Source organism: Pristiophorus japonicus, chromosome 26 (assembly GCF_044704955.1).
Source record: "Pristiophorus japonicus isolate sPriJap1 chromosome 26, sPriJap1.hap1, whole genome shotgun sequence".
NCBI classification, from domain to species: domain Eukaryota; kingdom Metazoa; phylum Chordata; class Chondrichthyes; family Pristiophoridae; genus Pristiophorus; species Pristiophorus japonicus.
The window spans coordinates 3,350,718-3,360,105 of NC_092002.1; the positions used below are offsets into that span (position 1 = coordinate 3,350,718).

The window sequence follows — 9,388 nt, forward strand, 5'->3', positions numbered from 1 at the left end:
TTCTTTAAGAATAATGTTATTTATTTATTCACAGGATGTGGGTGTCGCTGGCAAGGCCAGCATTTATTGCCCATCCCGAATTACCCGCAAAGTACCTTCTTGAACTGCTGCAGTCCATGTGGGGAAGGTACTCCCACAGTGCTAACTTTGTTGTAGCGATTTGGTATAACTTGAGTGGCTTCCGAGGGCAGTTAAGCATCAATCACAACCACATGGAATCATGTATCAGCCTGACCAGGTAAGGATGACAGATTTCCTTCCCTAAAGGACATTAGTGAAGCAGTTGGGTTTTTACGACAATCTGTTAGTTTCATGGTCACCATTACTGTCACTGGCTTTTTAGTTCCAGATTTATTTAATTAACTGAATTTAAATTCCCCAGCTGCCCGGGGTGGGATTTGAACTCTGGTCTCCAGATCATTAGTCCAGGCCTCTGGATTATTGGTCCAGTGACATAACCACTGTTCTGTTTTCTTCCAGGTGATGGTATGTTTCTGTTTTAAATTGATGCTGCAAAAAGCCTCCAGGCAGGTAACAGTGTCAGGAGAGGGTGCAGATGCCAGGCCTGTTCCTAAGCTGGCAGAAAACTCCCATTCTGATTCATCCATGGCAGAGAGTCGTAAGTAACAAAACTCGCCTCATCATCTTGCTCTTTCTCATTCCGACTCCAGTCCTGTCCCACGGAGTGAGGGCCTGTGACATAATTTAATGCGCACACACTGAGTGATGGGACAACACCGCAGAGCACGGGAAGTTTGAAAATCCGCTAATTGTCTCCCCCACAAATGCTGTATAGATAATAGTGTGAAATCTCAGTCTACACTGATGTTGGTGCCCCCCCCCAGTCAGTTGGTACAATGCCCTCAGTGCATCCATGCTAGTGAGGGAGGACCTCTGCCTCATATAAAACAGTCCCTTCCGGAGAGTAGGGAGCAAATAGTGCCATTTATCTGTTTATTTTTCCTTCTTAGCCCGTGACTATGTAAACTTGAGGTCATCCAAACCTCGGCTGCCCGTGTCCTAACTCACACCAAGTCTGGTTCACCCATCGCCACTGTGCTCCCTGACCTACATTAGCTCTCGGTCCGGCAATGCCTTGATTTTAAAATTCTCATATTTGTTTTCAACTCCCTCCATGGCCTCGCCCCTCCCTATCTCTGTCATTTCCTCCAGTCCTACAACCCTCTGAGATCTCTGCACTCCTCTAATTCTGTCCTCTTGCGCCTCTCCGATTTTCTTCGCTCCACCATCGGTGGCCGTGCCTCCAGCTGCCTGGGCCCCAAGCTCTGGAACTCCCTCCCTAAACCTCTCCACCTCTCTACCTCTCTCTCCTCCTTTAAGATGCTCAATAAAACCTACCTCTTTGACCAAGCTTTTGGCCATCTGCCCTAATTTCTCCTTATGCAGGTCGGTGTCAAATATTGTTTTGTAGCACTCCTGTGAAGCTCCCTGGGACGTTTCACTGTATTAAAGGTGCTATATAAATACCAGTTGTTGTTGTGATTCAGTTGGCAGCACTCTAACCTCTGAGTCAGAAGGTTGTGGGTCCAAGCCTTACTCAAGAGCTCGACCAGATAATCTAGGTCGATACTTCAGTAAGGGAGTGTATTGCTGGAGCTGCTGGCTTTTGAATGAGATGTGAAACCAAGCTCCTTCTACCTGTAACGGTGATTAGGTGAATAGTGTTGTTCAAAGAACAGCAAGGCATCTTGGCCAAAAATACCACCAAAATAGATAAAGTGATCTTTCGTCACATTACAGCTAATGCGATGTTGCTGTGTGCAGATTGGCTGCTATGTTTGTCGTCAAAAGTGACTAATTAACTCTGAGATGCTTTGAAAGATCCCGATGATGTGATAACAACTTGCACTTATATAACACCATCATTTATGTAGTAAACCATCCTGAGCTGCTTCACAGGACTGTTTTGAGACAAAAATTGACACCGAGCCAAAGAAGGAGACATTAGGACAGGTGGCCACAGAGGTAGATTTTAAGGAGTCTTAAAGGAGGAGTTGTGGAAAGATGGAGAGGTTTAGGGAGGGAGTTCCAGAGCTTGGGGCCCAGGCAGCTGAAGGCACGGCCACCAATGGTGGGCCGATGGGAATCAGAGTCTTACAAGAGGTCAGGATCGTAGGAACTCCGATTTCTCGGAGAGTTGTAAGCTGAAAGAGGTTACAGAGATGGGGAGTGGTGGTGGCGAGGAGAACACGAGGATGGGCATTTTAAAATTGTGGCGTTGTCAGCAATGTTCCCTTTAGTGTTCCGCACACCCAAAAATAAATTAAAGGGAAGATTGGTTGCCAGACTGGGAGCCACTGGAGGTCAGCGAGCACAGAGGTGATGGGTGAACGGGACTTGGTGCGAGTTAGCCTGCAGGTTAACAGCGATTTGGATGAGCTCACGTTTACAGAGAGTGAAGCACGAGATAAATGCATGTTCCTGGTGCAAAATGGCTTCTGCAACTGTCAACAGAACGGTTAACTACACTTATGATAGGTTAGAGAAGATTTTTCCACTGGTGGGGAAGACCAAAACTAGGTGCCATAAATACAAGACAGCCACTAACAATGTTCCCTCTTGTTATTCTTTTGGTGTGCGGCCACTTTAACCGGCTGCGCGGACCATTCAAATTTTCGCGGATGCACGGGTTTTACCATTCGAAAGCCGGCGACCGGCTTGTGCGGGACCTCCGGACCACTGCGCCACTTCACGGGAACGTTGGTCACGAATAAATCTATTAAGGAATTCAGGAGAAACTTCTTTACCCAGAGAGTGGTGAGAATGTGGAACTCACTGCCACAGGGAGGAGTTGAGGCGAATAGTATCGATGCATTTAAAGGGGAAGCTGGATAAACACATGAAGGAGAAGGGAATAGAGGGATATTATTACATAATGGCGATGAGGATGGGATCACAAAGGCATTTTCAGGGATCACAGAAAGTCATCATCATCATAGGCAGTCCCTCGGAATCGAGGAAGACTTGCTTTCACTCTTAAAATGAGTCCTGAGATGGCTGAACAGTCCAATACGAAAACCACAGTCGCTGTCACAGGTAGGACAGACAGTGGTTGAGGGAAGGGGAGGGTGGGACTGGTTTGCCGCACGCTCTTTCCGCTGCCTGCGCTTGATTTTTGCATGCTCTCGGTGATGACACTCAAGGTGCTCAGCGCCCTCCCGGATGCACTTCCTCTACTTCGGGCGGTCTTTGGCCAGGGACTCCTAGGTGTCAGTGGGGATGTTGCACTTTATCAGGGAGGCTTTGAGGGTGTCCTTGTAACATTTCCTCTTCCCACCTTTGGCTCTTTTGCCCTGAAGGAGCGCTTGCTTTGGGAGTCTTGTGTCTGGCATGCGGACAATGTGGCCTGCCCAGCGGAGCTGATCAAGTGTGGTCAGTGCTTCAATGCTGGGGATGTTGGCCAGCATGTTGGACATTAATGTTGGTGAATCTGTCCTCCCAGTAGGATCTTGCAAAGACATCATTGGTGGTATTTCTCCAGTGACTTGAGGAGTCTACTGTACATGGTCCATGTCTCTGAGCCATACAGTAGGGTGGGTATTACTACAGCCCTGTAGACCATGAGCTTGGTGGCTGATTTGAGGGTCTGGTCTTCGAACACTCTTTTCCTCAGGCGGCCGAAGGCTGCACTGGCGCACTGGAGGCAGTGTTGGATCTCGCCGTCAATGCCTGCCTTTGTTGATAAGAGGCTCCTGAGGTATGGGAAATGGTCCACGTTGTCCAGGGCCGCACCGTGGATCTTGATGACTGGGGGGGCAGACACGGAAAGACACGAAGTGTTCAACCTTCGAGTGGACAAGTTTAAGAATTTGTAACACCTAATCTGAATTTTTGCGATGTTTTACCTTTAATGCTCATGCAGAAACGTCTGTATCCACAGCAACGGCGGCGGTGATTCGCACAGGTACACGGGTAGTGTGCTGAGTCACTGTTCGGGATCGGGACAATCACGGCCGCACCTACGGGATTCATCGGAAGCCTTGGCATGTACGGCCGAGCTACTGAACCATTCCGTTGTCCTACCCAAGTGTATTCATCATCATCTTCATAGGCAGTGTTTCGGAGTCGAGGATGACTCCAAGTGTATTGCAGATATGCTCATGGGGTGAGATGAAGAGGGGTGGGAGGAGGCTCGTGTGGAGCATAAACACTGGCACGGACTTGCTGGGCTGTTTCATAGAAAATAGGTGCAGGAGTAGGCCATTCAGCCCTTCTAGCCTGCACCGCCATTCAATGAGTTCATGGCTGAACATGCAACTTCAGTACCCCATTCCTGCTTTCTCGCCATACCTCTTGATCCCCCGAGTAGTAAGGACTTCATCTAACTCTCTTTTGAATATATTTAGTGAATTGGCCTCAACTACTTTCTGTGGTAGAGAATTCCACAGGTTCACCACTCTCTGGGTGAAGAAGTTTCTCCTCATCTCGGTCCTAAATGGCTTACCCCTTATCCTTAGGCTGTGACCCCTGGTTCTGGACTTCCCCAACATTGGGAACATTCTTCCTGCATCTAACCTGTCTAAACCCATCAGAATTTTAAACGTTTCTATGAGGTCCCCTCTCATTCTTCTGAACTCCAGTGAATACAAGTCCAGTTGATCCAGTCTTTCTTGATAGGTCAGTCCCACCATCCCGGGAATCAGTCTGGTGAATCTTCGCTGCACTCCCTCAATAGCAAGAATGTCCTTCCTCAAGTTAGGAGACTAAAACTGTACACAATACTCCAGGTGTGGCCTCACCAAGGCCCTGTACAACTGTAGCAACACCTCCCTGCCCCTGTACTCAAATCCCCTCGCTATGAAGGCCAACATGCCATTTGCTTTCTTAACCGCCTGCTGTACCTGCATGCCAACCTTCAATGACTGATGTACCATGACACCCAGGTCTCATTGCACCTCCCCTTTTCCTAATCTGTCACCATTCAGATAATAGTCTGTCTCTCTGTTTTTACCACCAAAGTGGATAACCTCACATTTATTCACATTATACTTCATCTGCCATGCATTTGCCCACTCACCTAACCTATCCAAGTCACTCTGCAGCCTCATAGCATCCTCCTCGCAGCTCACACTGCCACCCAACTTAGTGTCATCCGCAAATTTGGAGATACTACATTTAAACCCCTCGTCTAAATCATTAATGTACAATGTAAACAGCAGGGGCCCCAGCACAGAACCTTGCGGTACCCCACTAGTCACTGCCTGCCATTCTGAAAAGTACCCATTTACTCCTACTCTTTGCTTCCTGTCTGCCAACTAGTTCTCAATCCACGTCAGCACACTACCCCCAATCCCATGTGCTTTAACTTTGCACATTAATCTCTTGTGTGGGACCTTGTCGAAAGCCTTCTGAAAGTCCAAATATACCACATCAACTGGTTCTCCCTTGTCCACTTTACTGGAAACATCCTCAAAAAATTCCAGAAGGTTTGTCAAGTATGATTTCCCTTTCACAAATCCATGCTGACTTGGACCTATCATGTCACCTTTTTCCAAATGCGCTGCTATGACATCCTTAATAATTGATTCCATCATTTTACCCACTACCGATGTCAGGCTGACCGGACTATAATTCCCTGTTTTCTCTCTCCCTCCTTTTTTAAAAAGTGGGGTTACATTGGCTACCCTCCACTCGATAGGAACTGATCCAGAGTCAATGGAATGTTGGAAAATGACTGTCAATGCATCCGCTATTTCCAAGGCCACCTCCTTAAGTACTCTGGGATGCAGTCCATCAGGTCGTGGGGATTTATCGGCCTTCAATCCCATCAATTTCCCCAACACCATTTCCTGACTAATAAGGATTTCCCTCAGTTCCTCCTCCTTAATAGACCCTCTGACCCCTTTTATATCCGGAAGGTTGTTTGTGTCCTCCTTAGTGAATACCGAACCAAAGTACTTGTTCAATTGGTCTGCCATTTCTTTGTTCCCCATTATGACTTCCCCTGATTCTGACTGCAGGGGACCGACGTTTGTCTTTACTAACCTTTTTCTCTTTACATATCTATAGAAACTTTTGCAAGCCGCCTTAATGTTCCCTGCAAGCTTCTTCTCGTACTCCATTTTCCCTGCCCTAATCAAACCCTTTGTCCTCCTCTGCTGAGATCTAAATTTCTCCCAGTCCCCGGGTTCCCTGCTATTTCTGGCCAATTTGTACGCCACTTCCTTGGCTTTAATACTATCCCTGATTTCCCTTGATAGCCACGGTTGAGCCACCTTCCCTTTTTTATTTTTACGCCAGACAGGAATGTACAATTGTTGTAGTTCATCCATGCGGTCTCTAAATGTCTGCCATTGCCCATCCACAGTCAACCCCTTAAGTATCATTCGCCAATCTATCCTAGCCAATTCCCGCCTCATACCTTCAAAGTTACCCTTCTTTAAGTTTTGGACCATGGTCCCTGAATTAACTGTTTCATTCTCCATCCTAATGCAGAATTCCACCATATTATGGTCACTCTTCCCCAAGGGGCCTCGCACAATGAGATTGCTAATTAATCCTCTCTCATTACACAACACCCAGTCTAAGATGGCCTCCCCCCTAGTTGGTTCCTCGACATATTGGTCTAGAAAACCATCCCTTATGCACTCCAGGAAATCTTCCTCCACCGTATTGCTTCCAGTTTGGCTAGCCCAATCTATGTGCATATTAAAGTCACCCATTATAACTGCTGCACCTTTATTGCATGCACCCCTAATTTCCTGTTTGATGCGCTCCCCAACATCACTACTACTGTTTGAAGGTCTGTACACAACTCCCACTAACGTTTTTTGCCCTTTGGTGTTCTGCAGCTCTACCCATATAGATTCCACATCATCCAAGCTAATGTCTTTCCTAACTATTGCATTAATCTCCTCTTTAACCAGCAATGCTACCCCACCTCCTTTTCCTTTTATTCTATCCTTCCTGAATGTTGAATACCCCTGGATGTTGAGTTCCCAGCCCTGATCATCCTGGAGCCATGTCTCCGTAATCCCAATCACATCATATTTGTTAACATCCATTTGCACAGTTAATTCATCCACCTTATTGCAGATACTCCTTGCATTAAGACACAAAGCCTTCAGGCTTGTTTTTTTAACACCCTTTGTCCTTTTAGAATTTTGCTGTACAGTGGCCCTTTTTGTTCTTTGCCTTGGGTTTCTCTGCCCTCCACTTTTCCTCATCTCCTTTCTGTCTTTTGCTTTTGCCTCCTTTTTGTTTCCCTTTGTCTCCCTGCATTGGTTCCCATCCCCCTGCCATATTAGTTTAACTCCTCCCCAACTCCCCCTAGGACATTGGTTCCGGTCCTGCCCAGGTGCAGACCGTCCGGTTTGTACTGGTCCCACCTCCCCCAGAACCGGTTCCAATGCCCCAGGAATTTGAATCCCTCCCTGCTGCACCACTGCTCAAGCCACGTATTCATCTGCGCTATCCTACGATTCCTACTCTGACTAGCACGTGGCACTGGTAGCAATCCCGAGATTACTACTTTTGAGGTCCTAGTTTTTAATTTAGCTCCTAGCTCCTTAAATTCGTTTCGTAGGACCTCATCCCTTTTTTTACCTATGTCGTTGGTACCAATGTGCACCACGACAACTGGTTGTTCACCCTTCCTTTTTAGAATGTCCTTCACCCGCTCCGAGACATCCTTGACCCTTGCACCAGGGAGGCAACATACCATCCTGGAGTCTCGGTTGCGGCCGCAGAAACACCTATCTATTCCCCTTTCTGTGCCGTACACTCGATATAATCCATGATGTTAACTGTGTTGAACTGTAACAAGGCACCGCGGTAGGTGCAGGTTTTGCTGTATGTTTAATGAGCTTTGAAGTGACATTATGAGCAGGGAGGAAGTGCAGCCCAGGAGGGGAGAGGGCACAGGGACTGCTCTGATCTCTCATTAGCTGCAGGCAGCCTCTGTATTACTGTTCTGTCTCTTTCCCACTTGCTTTACACTTTAGACACAATTAGACACAGCCCAATCCTGGGACACCCAGGATTTCAAATACAGCCAATCAGCGTGCCTGTCTACTTTGCCCGCCCCGCCCACTGCTCATGCATAATTATCCAGGGCCCGTCAATCAGTATCAACCGTCCAATCAGACACAGCGGCCACGCCCCACTGCTTATTGACAGGGCACCACTTGTACTTGCGTCAGCCAATGGAAGCCGGCCGTCGGCCTCGGGCTCATCAGGCAATCGGAGGTGACTATTGGCTAAAGAAAGGTGACCATTGGCCAATTGGGAGAGGGGGGCTGAGCATCAACCAACAAGAGGGATGCATTCAGCGTCTCGGATCAGCAGCCAATCAGAGGCGGCTAGCGGCCAAGCGGAGGACGCCATTGGCCAATCGGAGGACGCCCTCAGCCCGCTGGCTCAGCAGCCAACGGGAGGCGGACGGGAGCCAATCCGAGGAGGCCATTGGCCAATCCCAGGACGCCGTTGGCCAATCAGGGGCGGCCATCAGCTATTGATTTGGCACCCGGAGGACCCCTGGCTTGGCGGCGACCAGAAATCTGCCTTGACTTTTAATTTTTTGGGGGAAAAAAAAAAGGCAAATAAAATTGAAAGAAAATCAGCAAAGAGCGGGGACCGTGGAGTTTGCAACCCACGCACTTTGGACCAAGGGCTGGCTTTTAAAATCAGGCCGAGGGGGAGGAGAGGGAGTGCAGGAAGAGGGGGAAAAGTGCAATTAAAATACAAGTGGGCAGCAAGGGGATATTTTTTGCAACAGTGGGAGTGGGGTATTTTTGTGCTGCCATGTGAGGGGGAGAGGGGGCTGGGGGTTTGCTCTGGGTATTTCTGCTCAGGAGAGTCCAGGAACAGCTGTTGTTGTTGACCTCCCTACAGTCATGTTAGCCCCTGGTGTGATGGCGAGGAAACCCCGTTAGGCAGGCGCTCTTCATGACGGTGAGTTCCTTTCCAGCATTACTAATCTCTCCTCAATGTCTTTCCCCTCTTTTATTTTCTCTCTTCACCCACCCGCCCCTTTCACACACTCTCTCCCTCCATTCCCTGAAATCCCGTCCACAGACAGACAAGGAGCGAGAGAGAAAAACAACAACAGTCCCAGGCACAGAAAAAATCTACCATTATCCTTTTTCTCTTTTTTAAAAAAAAAACACCCACTCTATTCCCCCCCCCCTCCCCAAACCACCTTTAATGTTCCTTCATTTAACCCCCACCCCGCAGCATTGTGTGAAAACACAGCCCGTCGCTGCTGCCCTCCCGGGCCAGGGCCGGCTACAATGTAGCTCCTTTATTGGGATACATGCGGATAGAACCTTGATACATGTCTCCGCGTTCCATGGCCCCAGCTAGCTCAGCCGCTCATTGGGGGCACTCCCCCTCCTGCCCTCCTCCCGCCCCCTCCTCGCTCTTCCCC

General features: G+C 48.4%; 1 protein-coding gene across 4 annotated transcripts in view; it reads left to right on the forward strand.

Annotated features, from left to right (window-relative positions):
* The first annotated feature begins 599 nt into the window (after positions 1-599).
* Positions 600-9,388, forward strand: part of LOC139239121 (BRD4-interacting chromatin-remodeling complex-associated protein-like) — a 111,216-nt gene continuing 102,427 nt past the window's right edge. For 3 of the 4 annotated variants that reach the window (XM_070867660.1, XM_070867663.1, XM_070867666.1), the window contains exon 1: positions 8,827-8,913. The gene's annotated coding sequence lies outside the window, so the exon portion shown is untranslated. Of the gene's footprint in view, positions 620-8,826; positions 8,914-9,388 lie in introns of those variants that run through there. The other variant, XM_070867661.1, reaches the window with a different exon arrangement.